This window comes from Zootoca vivipara, chromosome 4 (assembly GCF_963506605.1).
Source record: "Zootoca vivipara chromosome 4, rZooViv1.1, whole genome shotgun sequence".
Classification (NCBI taxonomy): Eukaryota; Metazoa; Chordata; class Lepidosauria; order Squamata; family Lacertidae; genus Zootoca; species Zootoca vivipara.
This window is the reverse complement of record NC_083279.1, coordinates 79,600,915-79,619,815: the sequence shown is the minus strand read 5'-3', so window position 1 is coordinate 79,619,815 and position 18,901 is coordinate 79,600,915. Positions and strand designations below refer to the sequence as shown.

General features: G+C 40.6%; 1 protein-coding gene across 3 annotated transcripts in view; it reads left to right on the top strand.

Annotated features, from left to right (window-relative positions):
- Nucleotides 1-6,213: 6,213 nt before the first annotated feature.
- Nucleotides 6,214-18,901, top strand: part of TNFRSF19 (TNF receptor superfamily member 19) — a 52,871-nt gene continuing 40,183 nt past the window's right edge. Inside the window, exons 1-2 of one of the 3 annotated variants that reach the window (XM_035115252.2) lie at nt 6,214-6,367; nt 6,624-6,712. The gene's annotated coding sequence lies outside the window, so the exon portion shown is untranslated. Of the gene's footprint in view, nt 6,368-6,623; nt 6,713-13,224; nt 15,122-18,901 lie in introns of those variants that run through there. The other 2 variants (XM_035115255.2, XM_035115253.2) reach the window with 2 other exon arrangements.

The window sequence follows — 18,901 nt, the reverse complement described above, 5'->3', positions numbered from 1 at the left end:
AAGGTATCTAACCAGAGGATGGATAGCCATCTGTCAGGGCTACTGCAATTGCAACCTGCATTTTTGATCCTCCATTGAATAGGCAGCTGCATTTGATGACCTCCTTTTGTCCTCCCATTGAAACATCAGATTTTCACTTGGGCTTTTATCAGGGATTCATCTCCGTTTATGAATATGCAGGCAGCAGTGGTGGTCAACAATGCCTTTTGCCAACTTCATCAGCTACACTCATTCATGAAGAGGTCAAACCAGGCCAAAGCAAAGTTTTTGTTCCTTTCAGGTTGTTTCACAATGATCTGAACTGCAGTATATGTTGGGCTTCCCATGAAGGAAATCTGGGAATTTAAGAACATAAGAAGAGCCTGCTGGATCAGGCCCATGGCCCATCTAGTCCAGCATCCTGTTCTCAGTGGCCAATCAGATGCTTATGGGGAAGCCCTCTAGCAGAATTAAAGTACAACAGTGTTCTCCCCTCCTGTGCTGTCTATCAACTAGTATTCAGAATAATACTGCCTCCGACAATTATGTAGAACACAGAACATAGCCATCAGAGGTAGGGTTTATCCAAACTTTCGTTTCCTCTGCTCTTTCCAGGCATGGCCCACAATTTAAAACTGCATGTCCAAGCACCCTTGCTTTTGCTCCGGGGCTTTCCCCAAGAAAACCTGCTCTTAAAGCTCAATCAGAGCAAACGTCAATCCACAGAAAACCTGCTCTGATTCAGCTTTAAAGAACGGGCTTTCATAGAGAAAGCTTGGGGGAAACCAAACCTCAAACCTCAACACTCAGACATGGAATGTAATAGCATGGACCTCTGCCTAGAAAGAGTGGGACAAAAAGTAAATGTAGAAAAGTAGCCATTGATAGCTTTATCATCCATGAATTTATCTAATCCTCTTTTAAAGCTTTTCCAAGTTGTTGGCCATCAATGCCTCTTGTGGAAGTGGATTCCATAGGTTATCTGCTCTTCTGTTGTTTATTTACTTTTAATGGTTACACTGATTTTTCTTTGATTTTCTAAATTCTCTGCTTTGCAGAAAAGAGTACAAAGGCCATAAGCTCAGTAGTAGAGCATCTGCTTTGCATTCTGAAGGTCCTAGGCTTCAATCCCCAGCATCTCCAGGAAGGACTGAGAATGTACCCAGTATTAAACCCTGGAGAGCTGCATTCCAGGCAGTGTAGACAACACTGACCAAGACAGACCAATGATCTGAATTGGTATAAGGCCCTTTGCTGTGATCCTATGCTATTACTGTATAAAAACGAATAGATAACACAGCAGCCATATGATCAGGATAATCCAATTGAAGGTTAATGGTACTGTATATGGTAGAAATCCCACAACAACTGCAGAATTGTCAGTTAAGCTTCTACTCTGACAGATATGCTGGTGAACATCCTAGATGTGCCAGTGGAACACCCTACCAGTACAGTTGTTCCACTGGCAAAGACAAACCAGCAGAATGGGGCACGGTTTGGGGACTTTTCCACATGCTGTGTTTCCCCCTTCTAAACTGGATGAGTACTGAATATGGCAGTTGATGCACCAGCATATCTTCTTTCACTGCCCCTCCGCTCTCGGGGGCTGGCATAATTGGAGTATAAGATTACTCAGTAAGACCACCTCAGTAATCTTACTGATGTGCCTGAAGAAATACAAAATGTTGTGTTACAGTATCAAAGGACCATAAATGGCTTTGATAGTTAGATAGGAGAGGACAATGTGCTACTATTGCTTTACTGTCTTTTGCAGGAGAGTTGTGCAAAGGCTAAAACGCACTCAGCATATGTTTTGAATGACTGGGTAGAAAGATCCTGGGAAAGTTTCCGATCGCCTGCAATTTTGTTTCAGCCTCTGTTACAAACTGCATGTAGATCTACAGGAAACCATGTAATCTCAGATTTCTCTCTCTGTGTTACAACTTTCTCTCTGTGTTACAAATAGCCATGACCCATTTGGGAAAGTATTCATAGATGTTTGGACAAAAAATATAGCTGCAAAGTAACCTTTTATTATTTAATAACCTTTAAGCCAAGTGGACAGAAACAGGATAACAAGGAACTGGGCTGGCTAGACTGCCAGGCTCCAGATATATACTTTTTAAACCATTCTGTAAGCGTGCAGTATTATTATGAATACTAACAATTTTCAAATTGTAATTTTCACCTTCCCTCTTAACCTTTTAGATTAAAATACTTGAAATGTTCTGGTCTTTGATTTTTACTTAATTCCAAGATTATTACCTCTTGCAAATTGTAATTTTCTCAGGATGAAGATGGAATCACTTACATCAGTTGTATTATTATACTTGATGTAGTCAATCCCAGGTTTCTCATAGCTGTACTGTGTGGAATTATTACAAGGAACAAGCACATTTAGACTAAAACAGATAGGAGCAATTCAAGTGCAAAGTGTATAAAAACAAAACAAAAAAACTGTGACAAAAATATACCATGTTGAAGCCTATTATTTCCGTGGGAGAGATTTAAGAAGATTCTTAGCACATCCGCTAAAGTCATTGCATCTTAACAGTGCTTATCTCTGGCAGGATCATGCCCCAGTTTTTTAAAAGAAAATAAATGAGATACTGATTACATTTTAGTTCAAGCTATTTAAAAATGAGCCTGTTTACAATCTAAGTTTAATAGAGACCATATTCATTCTAAAATATATAGTGTTTCCATTGATACACACATGGAAAAAATAAAGCATGTAAAAATTTTATGAGCCTCTATCAAGAGTTATATTAAAGCCACTCCTCTGTATAAAGAATTCATAGTGGGGGGACGGGGACTTTTTGAGGTCATATAAAAGTTCACACAACACAGGAGTCAAGGCTAGGCCACCAGGAGGCTGGAAACAATCAAAGTTGTTTATGGTCTTTTGACTCCAGAAGATCTCAGTCAGGCTGCAATAGAAGGAGAAATGGGAAGCAGGAGGACCACTCCATTGGCTCTGCTGGGCAACCAGCTTCATTGGGATCATTTCACCTAGATGCAACCATTCCAACCAGTTGGCCATAAGAATGGGGTAAGGGGAAAGTGCTGGAAGCTGCTCAGAGTGGCTGAGGAAACCCAGCCAGATGTGGGGGGTACTAGTAGCAGAAGCAGAAGCAGCAACAACAACAGTATTATCTCTGCTGAAAGACCAGCTCCATTTTACTCTTGCTCTCCCTTTCCATTCAAGCTGGTTGTTATAAGAACTTTGAACTTTAAGAATTAGTGCCCAGGTTTTCCCATTCCCTCTTCACCCACATGGCAGCTCATCCACACCATGCTGGTGTTTTATTAGCATATCCCAAATCTCAAGAACAAACACTTATCCACAGTCGATTAAAAAAAAACCAGAACAGATTCACACAGGCAAAAACCTTCATCTATAACCAGGTCTCTGGCCTTTAACTATATGTGGCCTTTTAGAATTGGGTGTTTTTAATGTATTTCTCTTTCCTCTTGGTTTTAATGTATTTATGTGGGCTTTGTGGTCTGTTTGGTTGGCTGTAAGTCGCTTTGGATTAACCTGGGCAAGATAAAGTGACTGAAAAAATTAATAAATAAAATAAAATAAAGCTGTGAAATGCAACATTATCAAGGGGGTGAAATTACTGTCCTTACTATGCTCATAACCACACCTACTTATACATATGGCTTTTGTTTACAATTATTGGGGAGCCTTTGGCTCTCCGGATGTTATTGGATTAAGGTAAAGGTAAAGGACCCCTGGACGGTTAAGTCTAGTCAAAGGCTACTATGGGGTGTGGCGCTCATCTCACTTCAGGCTGAGGGAGCCGGCGTTTGTCCCCAGACAGCTTTCCGGGGCATGTGGCCAGCGTGACTAAACTTCTGGCACAACAGAGCACCGTGACGGAAGCCAGAGCACACAAAAATGCCATTTACCTTCCCACCACAGCGGTATTGGATTACAACTCACATCATTCCTGATCATTTGAAGTCTTGGTTGGGGCTGATGGGACTTGGCACTCATCAATATCTGAAAAACCCCAAGTTCTCCATCTCATACTTACAAAGTTCTTTCTTCCTACTGTCATATTCTTTTCAAAATCAAAATCCCAATTATATAACCACTCAGATATCAAGGTCAGATAAAGCATTCAAACTGAGCATGTTTTGCACTATATATGTTTGTGTGTTTTATTTGTGCATTATTAGTGCAAAATATGAAAGTTCTTAATTTCTATCCAACCCTCCATGCAAGTAGATCAGGACACAATAAGAATTCCACTGAACCAAACAAAAGATCCTAGTCCAAATGGCCAACTAGGAAACTCACAATGCTCCCATGGCTGCTCCCCAGAGCTAATACATATGTACTGTAGTGGCATACTGCTGAACTTAGAGGTTACATATCAACGTAATGACTCATAGCCATTGGTAGACAAATCCTTCATGAATGTGTCTAGTTCCCCTTTAAAGCCATCTAAGCCAGTGGCCATCATCACATTTTGTGGCAGCAAATTCCATAAAGTCATTACGTGTTGAGTAATGTCCTGACTCTATTGCCAGTCACTTTCAGTGAGTGGTTCCAAGATACAGTATTGTTGCATGCACCCAAATCTCTGAGCTGTGAGAGATTCCAGGGTTGCTGGCATTTACTCAGGGTTTGATTTCCTTGGAATAAAGGTCCCTGGAGACTGGGGCATCTTTAGGATATATGGCTTTATTTACACACATATATAATGTGAGCATAAGATGGAAGGACTGACCTAATTAATTAATTAATCAATCAATCAATCAATCAATTAACATATCTTTCTTGCTCCCCATTGTTGTTGCAGCCCCAACCAAGACTTCTTGTTGTTTTGGGGGGAACAGAGAGATCAAGTTTAGCCTCTGTCTCTTTCCAACTTACAGCTCCAGACAAAGACTAGCTCCTGGCCTTTTGTTCTCCTACTTACAAGATGACACGGACTGCAGTCCAGTGAAGAGGGTCCCACATTCAAATCCCCTAGTCAACAGAACCATAGATTTGTACCAGCACCTGTGCCTTGCTAGTGACAATGCTTTGTTTAACTGGATAAGCCTTCTCCAACTTGGTTCCTTCTGGGTGTTTTGGTCTACGACTCCCATTCACCACAGCTAGCCCAGTTGTACTGGCTTGGTTGATGGGAGTTGTAGTCCAACACATCTGGAGGGGATTAGGTTGTGGAAGGTTAATCTAGACCCTCACATGTCCACTGTGTGAGTAGAGGTGCATTGCTCACATAATTTATTTTCCCCCGTAATGAAAAATGGGCACAGGTGTGTTGTGGTGTTGGTGGTTGAGAAGGTGGAGCTTTGAGTAACTTCCTGTCCCTGTGCTTACTCATACGCGTAGTATTTTCCCACCAATGCACCACTCCTGATGCAAAGGAAGACTTTGCAGCTCTCCAAGCCAGAAGAGGTGTGAAATTTCTACTCCAGGCAACAGAGGAAAGAAATCAGCATCCAGCAAGACCAGAAGAAAGAAGAACAGATTAAGGGATACAGAAGTACTTAACAGTGTTGCACAAGGTACCAGGAGCCATGATAAGCAGAGCAATGCAATTGTCTCCAAGGGCTCCCTCTTACTGTCATAGTTCATCCAGTTCACATTAATCCTGCGAGAGTATACAGATTTACTTATCAGGAAGTCCCCTTTAAATCAGCAGAACTAACTTCTGAGTAAACGTGCACAGGCTTGGACTATGTTTTTTCCTCCATTCAGAACACACTGGTATCCAACTGAATTCAAGTTGCTTAAAAATTTGTAGACTTATTAGGACATTTTTTCTCCAAAGCCTCTTTGGTCCTGGAATTGAGTGTGGGAATGTGTTCTTTCTTTTGGTGGTTTCAATGGTAATTTATTGGCAGCTGTTACAAATCATCCTACAAGTTTTATCATTTAAGCCCATGTGGGAAATGTTGATTTTGGTCAGTCACAATGCTGGAAGATACCCTTACTTGAAGATTATCTGATAACTTTATTACACGAGGACGTGTAAAATGCACTCCCTCTTTCGTGACTCATATGAAAATTCCAAATAACAGAAACTTTTGAAGGGCATTCTTGCACTGTTTAAGACAGCTAACTCAATTAAAAACTGCAGAGACTCTTGTTGCAGTTCAGCTGTGTTTCCCCACAGGCTGTATTATAGCTCTCCAACCAGTCCCACAGCATTGAATGATGTCATGGGATCAGCTCAGCAAGATGAAAGGCATAAAGCGGAACCCGCTGGCACTGGGGAAAGCTTCCAACACACAATCCACAACGAGCACAGCTTGGGAACAAAAAGAAAAGAGAGAGGGAGAGAGAGAGAGAGAGGACTACAGATCCAGCCATTCAGCTCCAAGAATCATGTTTTTCCCCTCCTCACAACAAAAAAGGAGGGTAGGTGGGCTTATAGCAATGACTTTTTATTAACCGTATTTGAGACGAGAGAAAGGCAGAGAATGGAGCACAACTACCTGCTATAAAGCAAGTTCTTTCTCTCCAGTCTCCCAAGCACTGCCTTTGATGTATGGCAACAGATCACTGATCAGATTACAGGCACTGCTCGTCTCCCTTTGATCTGTGTGCTTAATTTTATTTTCCTGGATTTGAATTTTGCCTGGGCTTGTGCTGACATACTTTTTTTTTTTTTAAGGAGATGAAGGCAATTAATGCAGAAGCTCTGGCAGAGTGAAATTCAGTTGCAGAAAGGGCGGCTATTGGATAAACAACAGCATACATCAGGTACTGTATTTTTTATTTCATTTTAATCTTACAATGCATTGACAGGCTGTCGGTTTTGATTTTTTTTTTTTAACGGAACAAAAGCTAGCTTGAAAGTTGGATAAATGATATTAAACATCCATGCAGATCATTACAGTTCGAGAAAGGCATATGGTTGAATGTAGGAAATATTTTAGCACCAGTCTTGTTTGGGGAATTTATTGTGTGATATTTTAATAAGATTAAACCTCAAAACATGGTTCAGAAAAGAAATTGAAAGCACTGGTAGTAACTAGTGTTCTTGGTACACTCTGTGTTTTTCAATACACAGTTGGAATACATCAAAAAGTTACATATGTAAATCTTAAGAGTTGTTCAGGTTCACTTAGTGAGTACATAAGCGGCTGAAATCTTTACACGTAGGCATTCTCACAATTTCAGAAAATAAATGGAATGTGTACAGTATTGAAATTATTTGAGGATCATGATCTGTGCTTGTAACTCCATGCCTAGTTACCCTCATGCTATATACCAACTTCCAAGAGACTGTGATCTACTCACAGAGTTAATAACTGGCAGTGATCTACCCCTTTTTGGGAGGTTCAGGTCGAGGTTGTTGAGCTTTTTTGGGAAGGAAAGCCATCCCTGTTTTGGGGGGTTCGGGTCAAAGTTGAGCTTTTTTTTTTTTTAGGAAGGAAAGCCCTGTTTTGGGGGCTTCAGGGCAAAGATGTAGAGGGAGCCAAAGTTGCTGATTTTCTTTGGGTGGAGCCAGTGATCTACCAGTGATCTACCAGTAGATCACGATCTACCTGTTGGACATGCCTGCTATATACTCTTAGGGTTCCATTGAAATCGGGGGGGGGGGGGCTCACCTCTAAGCAAATGTGTTTTAAAAACTGAGTTGTCCATGAAGTGAAAACACTGAACTATAAACTGTATGTGTTAAATAAAGAGCACAACTACTCTAACTTTGCATGTTTACTCTGAATGAAGTCCCACAGAATTCAGTGTAGCTTATTAGAGAAGCATGCTTTCACATTTACCTGGTTGCAAGTTCTGGTGAACTCAGTGATGCACTTCCAAGAAGTTATTATATGTTATACTATCTTGTTGTAGCATTGAAGACTCTGGCTTCAATCCACGTGTCTGTGTGTTCTTCAGGTCAGGTTCTCCAACTGACTACAATGTCAGGACAGCTCCATGTACAGATAGAGATGCTGGAAGCACTCAATGGGCTAACCCAGTCACCCCCAAACTCGGCCCTCCAGATGTTTTGGGACTACAACTCCCATCATCCCTAGCTAAGAGGACCAGTGGTCAGGGACGATGGGAATTGTAGTCCCAAAACATCTGGAGGGCCGACTTTGGGGGTGCCTGGGCTAACCCTTGCATTAGCACAAAATCAATGTGCACAGCTGCAATTCTATCCATGCAAGAAACAACGCATGCATGTCTCTGGGATGCAATGCATAATTATCATGGCAATTTATGCCCATGTTTATATATTGATTAAAAGTTTTACAATTTAGTAGTAACAGCACAGTCCTAAGCATATTAACTCAGTAAGTCCCGCTGCATCCAATGGGCCTTACTCCCTATGTTTAGGATTACAGACCAAGGGACTACCAATCATAAAAAGAATATAATAAATGTTACTTTAATTTGTAAATGAGATTAACACACACTGTATTTATTTTGTCTACTGCCTTTCATCTGATGATCACTTTTAAAAATCCACTTTTTTGAATTTTAAACAGGAAAAACAACGTAAGCTATATTATATGCTTGTTCATATCTCCGTATCTTAATCAGACACTGCGTACTTCAAACAATTTCAGGGTGTGGGTTTTTTAAATAAAGAGAATTAACAAATCCCAGTATTTTTCAACATGGGAGTAAAAGAAATGAAATATAAAGCAGATCACTAACTCCTGCTTAAAAAGAAAAGTAGCTAATACCTAAAACATGCTAACTGAGGATTAACTGCTCTTAACATATTTTAGTCTTGAACATCTGTTAAAGGGTTTTGGATGTTATGTTTGAAAACCCAGCCTCTCAATATGAGATCATGACCATATTTTTTAGGGCCGATAATCTATACCATGACCTCTGGCTAAACATTTATATACTTTGAAGAATATTAGTTGTTTTATTAACTTAAATGGAAGACTTTCTGAAAATATGGTCCTCAATTGCTGGTGCTCTGCATGCATGAAAACTGGATAAATGAGAATTTTAAAGAACTCATCCCATACAGTAAACTGGGATCAATTTAGGTCTCCAGATAGTTGTTTAAGAACCCTAATGTAAAGTCTGCCAATATTTTAAATGTCTTTTCTTCCTGCTTTTAGGGCTACAACTTAAAGACATGACTCTAATGAGGCTTTAAACAGATTCAGTACAGTTACCCAACTTACTGAGCTATTTTCTTTTTAGGACAAGTTTATTTCCCCATTTCAATTTCTTTTATATCCTTATATCAGATTAGTATTCAATCTCCAAAAATCCCATTTGTTTTCTTCCTACACTAATTTTATTATCACAGGCACATTGTAATCAACATAAATATTGCTCTTTTAATTTTACTAAATTATTTATTGAAGCAACAGTATAAATCAGTTGCAGAAGATATGCTGTGGTAAATTCAGTGCCTATGGGATCTTCTTTCTTATTTACTAACCTATTGGAGTCACTTACTATTACCAACTCATTTTCAATTCACCCACCCACCCACAATCCATTCATGAAATCTATTTTTCCACAAGGCTGCTTTGGGCTATTGTCAGGGCAATACATACAATACCAAGCTTTTCTAGGGTTTAATTTTACATCAATAATCAATAATCTGCCCTAATTGACTCATAAGATTTATCTAACAGTATATGTCTAGAAACCTTTTCTCACAACCTATTTTTTTTAGGTCTGTAGGTTATTATATAAATATTTCAAAGACATCTAATTTTATCTAATAGAGGTCTCTTGCTCTGTCTTTTCTTCCTTCAACAACTTTTCACTTTAAAAGGACTGTTTAAAATAGCCACATTTCCTGTCATCAGTTTTAATTTATTCAGTATCTTTATTATTAAAACATTAGAAGATAGTGGTGGATTATCAAATTATTTAACTCTTGGCACATCAGCAATATTGAAAACTAGGTTAGTACAACCACATGTTATTATAGTGACCATTAATGACAAACAATTTTATATGCCATATTTTCCTGTTTTGAAATACAGCTTGCATGGAATTGAACCCTTTTTAAAATGAAAAATTAGCAAACTGCCATTAGGTCATGTTAGTGGGATGCCCTCATTTTATTATAAATTACACTTGAATTTCTGAAGATATATTAAACAGGTGGACAATCTAAGAAGCCAGGTGTGAAATAATCATGCCCTGTCTTTGCTGTAATTAACTTCCCTTCCAATATTTCACATTCTAGAAACACAGTCACTCTGGAAACATACCAGACACAATCTAATACAAAGTTAGGCACCCCTTTCTATTGATGTTAATAGGCATAAGTGAACTTGTCTATTGAATTGATACCTGTAAACTTTCACACACAAAGTAATAATCTCACCACAGCCACCCAAAACATTTGTAATGGTAGCTAAACAGAGTTCCAGCAAAATTCTAGAACTCACTCTAGAATTACTCTTCCATCACCAGCCACAATCTTGGGGTTTTTTTGTTTGTTTTTTAAAAACCCTTCTGTGTGACAATTAATTATTAGGGAAAAACTTCCAATCGGTGTAAACATATAAGAACAATGTAAAAAATGTAAACCAATTAAAATAAATCAAAATTAAGAACAGATTTAAAGCCTGGGAATATAAACCTGCACCCAACGTGATACCAAGCTAGGAAAGCTGATAACTGGGGATGTTGAAACAAAATTTAAAAAATTCCTTCCAGTAGCACCTTAGAGACCAACTAAGTTTGTCATTGGTATGAGCTTTTGTGTGCATGCACACTTCTTCAGATACACACGAAAGCCCATACCAATGACAAACTTGGTTGGTCTCTTAGGTGCTACTGGAAGGAATTTTTTTTATTTTGTTTCGACTACGGCAGACCAACACGGCTCCCTACCTGTAGCTAGAACTGGGGATTTTGTCACTTCTGAGAAGGCCATAGAAGGCTTCTGTCACACCGCACCGGCCTACAGGGTATCCTGAAGAACCCCAAAACAATATCTTAAGGTTCAGTTATGCCAATATGCTGACAGATAGTCCTTCAGGTACCGTGATCCCAAGCCAGGAAAGCCTTGTGTCAAAAGCAGCACTTTGAATTGGGTCTGGAGACAAAAGTTGCTCCAGATCTGAATGAACATGAGCCCACCATCTTGCTGAAGCTAAGCAGGCCTGGGTCTGGTCAGTGCTTGGATGGGTAACTGGCTGTGAAATCACATGAGTTCAGGGCCGGCCCTATGGCCGGCCACGGCGCCGACCCGCCAGGGGGGCGCATCACAGCTGCGCCCGCCTGCCCGCTCTTCCACGCAGCAGCACCCTCGGCTGCGCGCTGAGCCCACCCGCCCGTCGCGCTGGGAAACGGAGCAGGGGGGGCGCCGGAGGGATCCGTCGCACCACGGCGCCAGGGCACCAGAGGTGCTTAAGACGGCCCTGCATGAGTTGTAAGAAGAAAACAAAATGAGATAAATTATGTCAGTCTGTTGAGAAAAGCCCTCCTGTGGTCCCAGCATCCCCTAAAAATGCTTGGTTGAGAGAGGAAGAGGACCTTTTTCATGGCTGCCCCTGGAAATCTGGAATTCCCTCCTGTGGAATATATGTCTCACCCTATCCCCACCCGCCACTGGCCTTATAGAAACTAGCAACATGAACAACAACAAAACTTCAGTTTAAAGAAGAATTTTGGTTTCTATATGGTGGTTTTATTGTATTGGTTTTAACCTACTGCTATGGAATTATTTTTACCATTGCTGTTGGTATTATTGGAGGGGGTTTTGTGTTGCTTCTGTGGTTTTTAATTTTATTTTTAATTGTGGTTTGATTTTGTTGTCAGCTGCCTTGAGCATTTGATAATGAAAGGCGGACTACAAATGGTTTATATAAAGTCACTGTATACTTAGAACTCCTCAAAGTGCAGGATACAAATGTGAAAGGTATAAATAACTACTGGTAGATATGTAGGCAGAATAACCAGAAGCAATGTAAAAAGCAAAAACATAACATAAAAAAACACAGTGCAGCATTCTGCCACTTTAAAAAACCCGCTGGTGGTTTAGTCTTTCATGGGCCTGATTCATAAAGGATTTAATAATAATACCTGGCACTTACAATACTTTAGACTTCCAAAGCACTACACAAACATTCATTAATCCTTTGCACAATGTTTTCAACAAAACTGACTTCAAAAGCCACATGTACATATACTATTTATTTACTCAACAGATGGGAGCAATTATTGATTCCTTCCTACAATCAAACTGTCTCAAATAACACCATAAACATATTTTAGGACTAGTAGAAGTAAAGATTACTAAAACACTCTGTAATATAATATTGACATCAGTTTCCAACAGCTGTCATAACAAGTATGTACAGATCTGTCTTTAGACTCTAACGTTTAGAGCTGTCTCTGTCATTGAGCTACACAGATAATATTCCATATACTGCTGCTTTCTCATAAGGGTCAGTTCAGTTAACATCTCAAATAGATCATTCTTGCTTTTCCACAAGTGATTAAAATTAGGCAATAAAGTGGAAGAAAAACAGGCGAGTAAACTTTGCTGTTACACTGAACTCTTCACCAGATATAACAAAGAGCTGGTTTGTTTTCTACAACTCATACAGGACTATCAAATCCACTGGTCTATCAATACAGTATACTTTAGAATCTTAAGGACTCATTCCCTCTATTTCCTAAGCTCATGGTTGACTAGCCCTTACTCATGCAGCCAAGAATGCACTACTCAAACAGAAGGGAACATCCAATGTCTCCTGGTAGAAACAACTGCTGCTTCCATAGGATGGCAGCAGGGATTGGGCCAGCAATGGTTGTCACTGCTTCTGATAGTTCTTCATGTTATCTCCCTCTAAAAAGCTACACCTCTAGCACACCTTGTCTCTTTGGGTAGTGCAATGGAAAATCTGCAGAGGGCCAGCCTGTTAATGTGGGAGATGAAACACATATTCAGTGCAATTACATAATTGATTCAGGCCTCACCTGTGCAAATGCCATATGTAACATGTAGCTCATCTATTCAGAGTACAAAAATTGACAGAGAAGCATTGAATCACATCAGAAGGTCTAGTCTGAAGTAAGAGTAGCTGCCTTAAATGGATTTGAATATGCAAAACACTCAGAGAAAACCTGAGTGACTTTTGAAATGAAGCGTATGGAATATTATGTATGTTCTATCTAAGGTACATTCTTTATTCACATGGGGTAAATAGAAAGTCCAATAGGAATTGGGCGGGTGAAGGCAAGGGCCATGTTCAAGGATACATTGTCTTCTGCAGGGGTTACATGGCAAGCACATAGGTTTCCCTAAGAAACAAGTTGAAATGAAAAGGAGTTCCTGAAGGCATAATATCTGAAAACCACTGCATCACATGAAGAGTCAGGCATATTGCAAGGTATTTCAGTAGTAGCAAGTGACTGACACTTTAATTCCAAAGATTGATAGAAAACAACACGGCAATCAGAGTCAAGTTCTCTTTGCTACTCCACAATGAAACATCTAATATTACCAAAGAGAGTCAGTGATGGCTTTTCTGTCCTAGAAATCCAAATGCAAATTTGCACTAGCACAAAAACATTTTAGATTGCCCTGTATCGGTGCTTTTAGCTTTAAAGTGCGCTGTGGCTAGTTCATTAGCTTTACCGATACATGCAGCAGCTAGCAATACTCTTGTTCAAAGCACAGCAGTTGTACTGATGGTCCCAGGTGCATTTTCAGCTTAAATATATTACAGCACAATCCTATGCAAGTCTTATACAGCAATGCCAACCAGGCAGATATGCCAGTATCACCTGTGCAAATTCACTTGCATCCTAACTATTCAGAGTTTGTAGAGCGGGTGCAATGTGGACTTTCATTTTGTTCCTTTCCAATTTTATCCTATATGGTGAATTCTAGTTACACCTGCATTTTTGTGGTTAAGTTATCCCAAGCACCACATGAAGAACCAGTAAACAGTTAGGATGCAGCTTAACTGTATCAGAAAAGCACACAGCCAATTTGGTTGCCAATAAATATTCCTGCAGACATTTCTGAGATCATGGTCTTTCAAACAAGTGACTTTGTTGTCTTACTTTAAATGTTGTGATGAGCCTATGCCCTTTTAAAAATGTGGTTTGGGGGGGTTATTAGGGTTGTTGTTTTTATTTTGATGATGTATTTTGTGGTTTTATATTTTGATTCTATTCTGTGAAGTGTCTTGAGACTCCAGGGTATAGGGTGGTATATAAATTCAATTAATAAGAATAAGAATAATAATCCCACTTCCCACCATACACAAGCCCCTTTTTGTCGGTTTACACTGGCATGATTTGCACCAGCTTTCTTTCAACTAGCATAAATAGATAAAACTGGAGGCGCGGGAGAGAGCCGTAGAAGTGAGAGAAAAGAAACAGACATCCTCTCCCATATCCTATCCCTTCCTGCAGCACTACTCAGAAGTAAATCTGACTCTGAATACTCGCATTTACATAGGATTATCGTTGCAGCAGGAATTATATCTTTATATTGCTTTTAATTATCACCTGCCCCAAGAAGGTGACCTTTGCGAAATGAAATCGCAAGGCTGCCGTTGCAAGATCAGAAATTCCGAATATAAAAGTGGTAGGCAAGGGGTGAAGGGTGGCGACAGATGGCTGGCAATGCACAAACTACCGATGCTTCATCCAGCCCACATCACAGAAACGGCTCCCCCTCCCCTTTGCCTTTTAATGTTGGGGGGAGCTGGAGACCCTTATCAGCCACACTCAATAGAAATCATACCCCACCACGTACCCGGCTTTCAAAACTCCCGCTTGCCAAGCGGCGCGTGGTGGTGGATAGGCCCCAACGGCTCCTCCCACCCCCCTTTCAACCGTCACTGCGGCCGCCTCGAGTTTTAAGCGTTGCCGCCTCCCGGGAGGGTCACGTGGCGTGACGGCCTGCGATTGGCCCGTGCTTCCCAGCGCTGAGAAGGAGGTGGAGCAGCAGCGGGTGGTTGCCTAGGTTACGAGAGGGAGCTGCGGGGCAGAAAGAGAGGCGGCGGGTGGGCTGGCGAAAGCGGAGGAGCCACTGTGGGGCTGGATGGGAGCCTCGCGCAGCGGCAACAGCAGCAGCCGGTGGCGGGCGGCTGGCATAACCGTCACGGACACCCCGCCGCCTCTAAGCTTTTTCTTCTTCTTCTTCTTTCTTTCCTGGTGGGTTTTTGCTGCGCTCGCCGAGCCAAGTGGCGGACCACAATGACGGTGAGGCACACGCCGCCCTGGAGCTGAGGGAGAGGGATGAGAGCCCTTCTGCTTTCGCGAGGTGGCCAGAAAGGCGTCGGCAGCAGGCAGCGGGGCTGAGGGAAAGGCGGAGGCGGGAGGGAGGGGTTTGCCTTGGCTGAGCTGCTGGATATTGGGATTTATTTCCCAACTTTTGTATGCCGCCTTTCTCCCGCTGCGCAACCCAAGGCGGAATACACTCGGATGTCCAGTTCTCCTGCCCAGGCGCTGGCGGTTCCTCGTCCCGCTTAGCCCCCTAGAAGGTAGTGGGTGATCGTCGTCACACCGTGCTCTTTGATTGTGTTATGCCAGCCAGGGGAGGGATGTGGTTTCAGTACCCAGGGTGGTTTAAAATCTGTTAAGGTCACCTAGTGAAAGCCTTGTTTGTGGTGGCGCCCTGACTTGAGAAGTCCCCTCCCTAGGGATGTTTCCTCAGTTGTGCTTGATTTCCTCTTCTTATTCTGAGCTTTTAATTTCCGACAATGTTTTTATATGGCTTTGCTATTGTAGTGCTATGGTCTTACTATTGTTCTGCTGCGTGGTTTTGTTTGGGGGGATGTGTTAATGTTTAACCCCAATCTCCCATAGGTTTACCCCACAGCAATCTGTATTGTAAGATGCCCTGTGGGTTCTTATGCCCCCACCTTTCAGTTATATGTCTGTACAATCCTGTGTGTGTTTTCTTGGTATTAAGTATCAATGTGCCCAGTGGGGCTTGCTTCCGGATAAGGATTTCAGTGTGTAACTCTTAAATAGTTGAAACCCTGGTGTGTCGATGCAGTTTGCTGGTGCTGCCTGCTGAATTCTCACTTAAAGTTGCTCTCTTTCCAGTCAAGAGACTTTGAGTGGAATTGTCCTTTCTTCTTTTTACTGTGCTGTGTGACTCTTCTGCCCATAACAAACAACCCCAAAGAGGAAAATATAAATTATACTTACAGAATTATACCCAGTCAAACAAAGACTGTCAATGTACAGATAAAAAGGCAGGTCTTAAATACAGAATATTGGAGTAAGGGTATAACTATACTGTACTATCAAACAAGATAGATGCTTAAGAACAGATAACTTCAGAACTTTAATTTAAACAGAAATGCCTGGATGGAGCACCAGAAGTGGCAAAATTACTTCAAGCAAGTTCAAATAAATGAAGGATTATTTGGCTTTCCAAATGAGACAATGTTGCAACTAGATAGCAGTTAGCCCTCAAATAGTGCAAATTAGCAAAATTGTGTCGAGGGGTAAGAACCACCGATCCAATTGGAGATCTTGTAGCACATAAAGCCTCCCAAACAGGTTGCTTCAAATTGGGCAGTCCCTCCCATGCCAGATGTCCACTGGGAATGGTGTTGGTGGGTGTGGAGAAGACCTATAACTTAGTCAAATAGAGGGACCAGGAATATATGCCTGTACAGAAGAAACTTGACCAAAACTTCCATAGGTATGGTATACCCAGAGCTATGGCGATGGCAACAACAAACCCATGGTTTGAGCTTAACAAAGATAACAGACATGGGTGCCTTCTGTTCCTCTGCCCCGTGCCTTAAATTGAAGGGTTCAAAATAGCTGACATTTGAAATAAGCTCAAATCTGTACATAGATGTTCCTGTTATACATATGCAACCTCCCTTACTTTGAATGTTGAATTTGAAAATTCAAAAGTATCTCTAATTATAAAGTAGACTGCTTTGCCTCTTTTCTTTGGGAGAATGTTTTGTGCCACTGGGGAGGTGGTAATTCTGTATTGATTTGTTATGGATGTTTGTATGTGATGCCAATAAAAGGTATGATGATGATGATGATGATAAAGTAGCCTTTAGTAAATCGGCAGTATTGTCATGTCACTACTTCAAAAGTAAGAAAGAACTGTTTGAATATAGGAACAAAATAAGAGCTTGCTGGATCAGGCCAATGCACAAGGTTTATACCTTATTTCATGGTATGATAAATCATGGTAACAGCTGGGAGTGTATGCTAACTGGCAAGAACTTTACCAGTTGAACTATGACCCATGTGTTGCCAAAGCTGCTGAGTTTTTTTCCTTGCCCTTAACTTGTCAGGAAAAGCCTTAACAAAGTAGTAGTGCTTGGTTAGCTATTTTGTCTGTGCTGGTATAAATAAATCAGACTACACGGAAGTAAGTTCTAAAGGTCTGTGGCCGTGTGGGATCTTGATGTTCCTTCTTTTGGCTCAATATGCTACTTGGCATTACCCTTAATTGCAGATTTATTAGAAGTTGATTCAACAATTTTCAGTTGACTCTTTGCCTTTGCATATTTGCCTAGGTCACCCATTCATTTACCTTTCATTTCTGGAATGGGTTCTCATATTTAACCTAATTTCTTGGAATTTGGAAATTATGGGGGAGTAATTCATTAACTACCTAAAACTTTATTTGTTCAAAATACCTTTATACTTTTTAGCATAACAAAAAGAGGAGCAGAAGTCTTTTGCCAATCTATCAATATAACGCATTAATATATTTTTCATGTGACCTCATATCAGAGCTCAGGTTACTTGAGATCTAGCACCCCAAAGCGTAGGAAACGTGGTAGGGTAGACATGTTTTTCCGGATGTGCTGGGAGTGTTTTGGAAAAAAAGGGATTTGGTATTGGCAAAGTGGGGAAATTTTGAAGTGTGTTGTTTATGAGGAGTGTATATTCATGCAATTATATATTATTGACACTGGCCATCTTCTGCACTTGCGTTGTTGTTGTTTAGTTGTCTTACGGTATTCTTTCCCCCCCCCCCCCTGGTGCCTAAAATAGTATGGATAAGTGAAGGTTTCAATCTTTTCTCAAACATAAGGAATTGATGGGGAAAGTGTGAGAGGTAATAGTTTATCAAAAGCTTATGTGTCAAGGAGGCCAGGACTCAATAGTCAATTATCTTTTTATTATACATTGTTCCTCTTCTCTTTACATGTGAAATCTAAAGAAAATACGTTGGTGATATATGAATGTAGGAGCCTTTATTGATGTCAAGTTTGTGCAACTAGGTTTATAAGTTGAGGAGGCTGGGGGAAGCAAATAGGAGGTGCTGAGTGGGATAAATTAATGCTTTATTGATTTATTACACATTGTATTTTGCTAATTGCAGAAGCTAATCTCCATTACCGGTACATCTGTTTATATTTTCTTGTAGCTACATAAATACATATGTTATCCACCTGAGCTGTTTTGATCTAATAAGCCAGACAACACAACACATAGTGTTTTCCTTGTGTTAACTGTATGTAATTGACATAAATACAAAATATATTGACTGTATTCTGTAAAGTAAGATCAGGAAATGCATAAAGTGAAATTATACCAAATTATCACACATGAATAACTGAAATTAGATGATGGCAGGAACATTTTAGAGTGACAGTACAGTAATTTCAACCATTAATGATTTCAGTGTAGCTAAGCCTATCCAGAACACACTAATCAAGAAACAGTACAGCCATAATAAACTTCCAATACATTTGAAGTTGTTCATATTTACTGTTTCCTCAACAGTGAAAGCTATCCCCTGTTATTTAACCCAGTGTTGTTGTTTTTAAAAAATGTGATATGGTATAAGGGTCTAATAAAAAAAAATTGCAATCCCACTGGGGATGCCAAAGACTTTGGGCATCCCTAAAATACCAGTAGCTCTTTCCTGTGGTCTAAACCACTGAGCCCTAGGGCTTGCCAATTGCAAGGTTGGTGGTTCAAATCCCCGCAACGGGGTGAGCTCCCATTGCTCAGTCCCAGCTCCTGCCAACGTAGCAGTTAGAA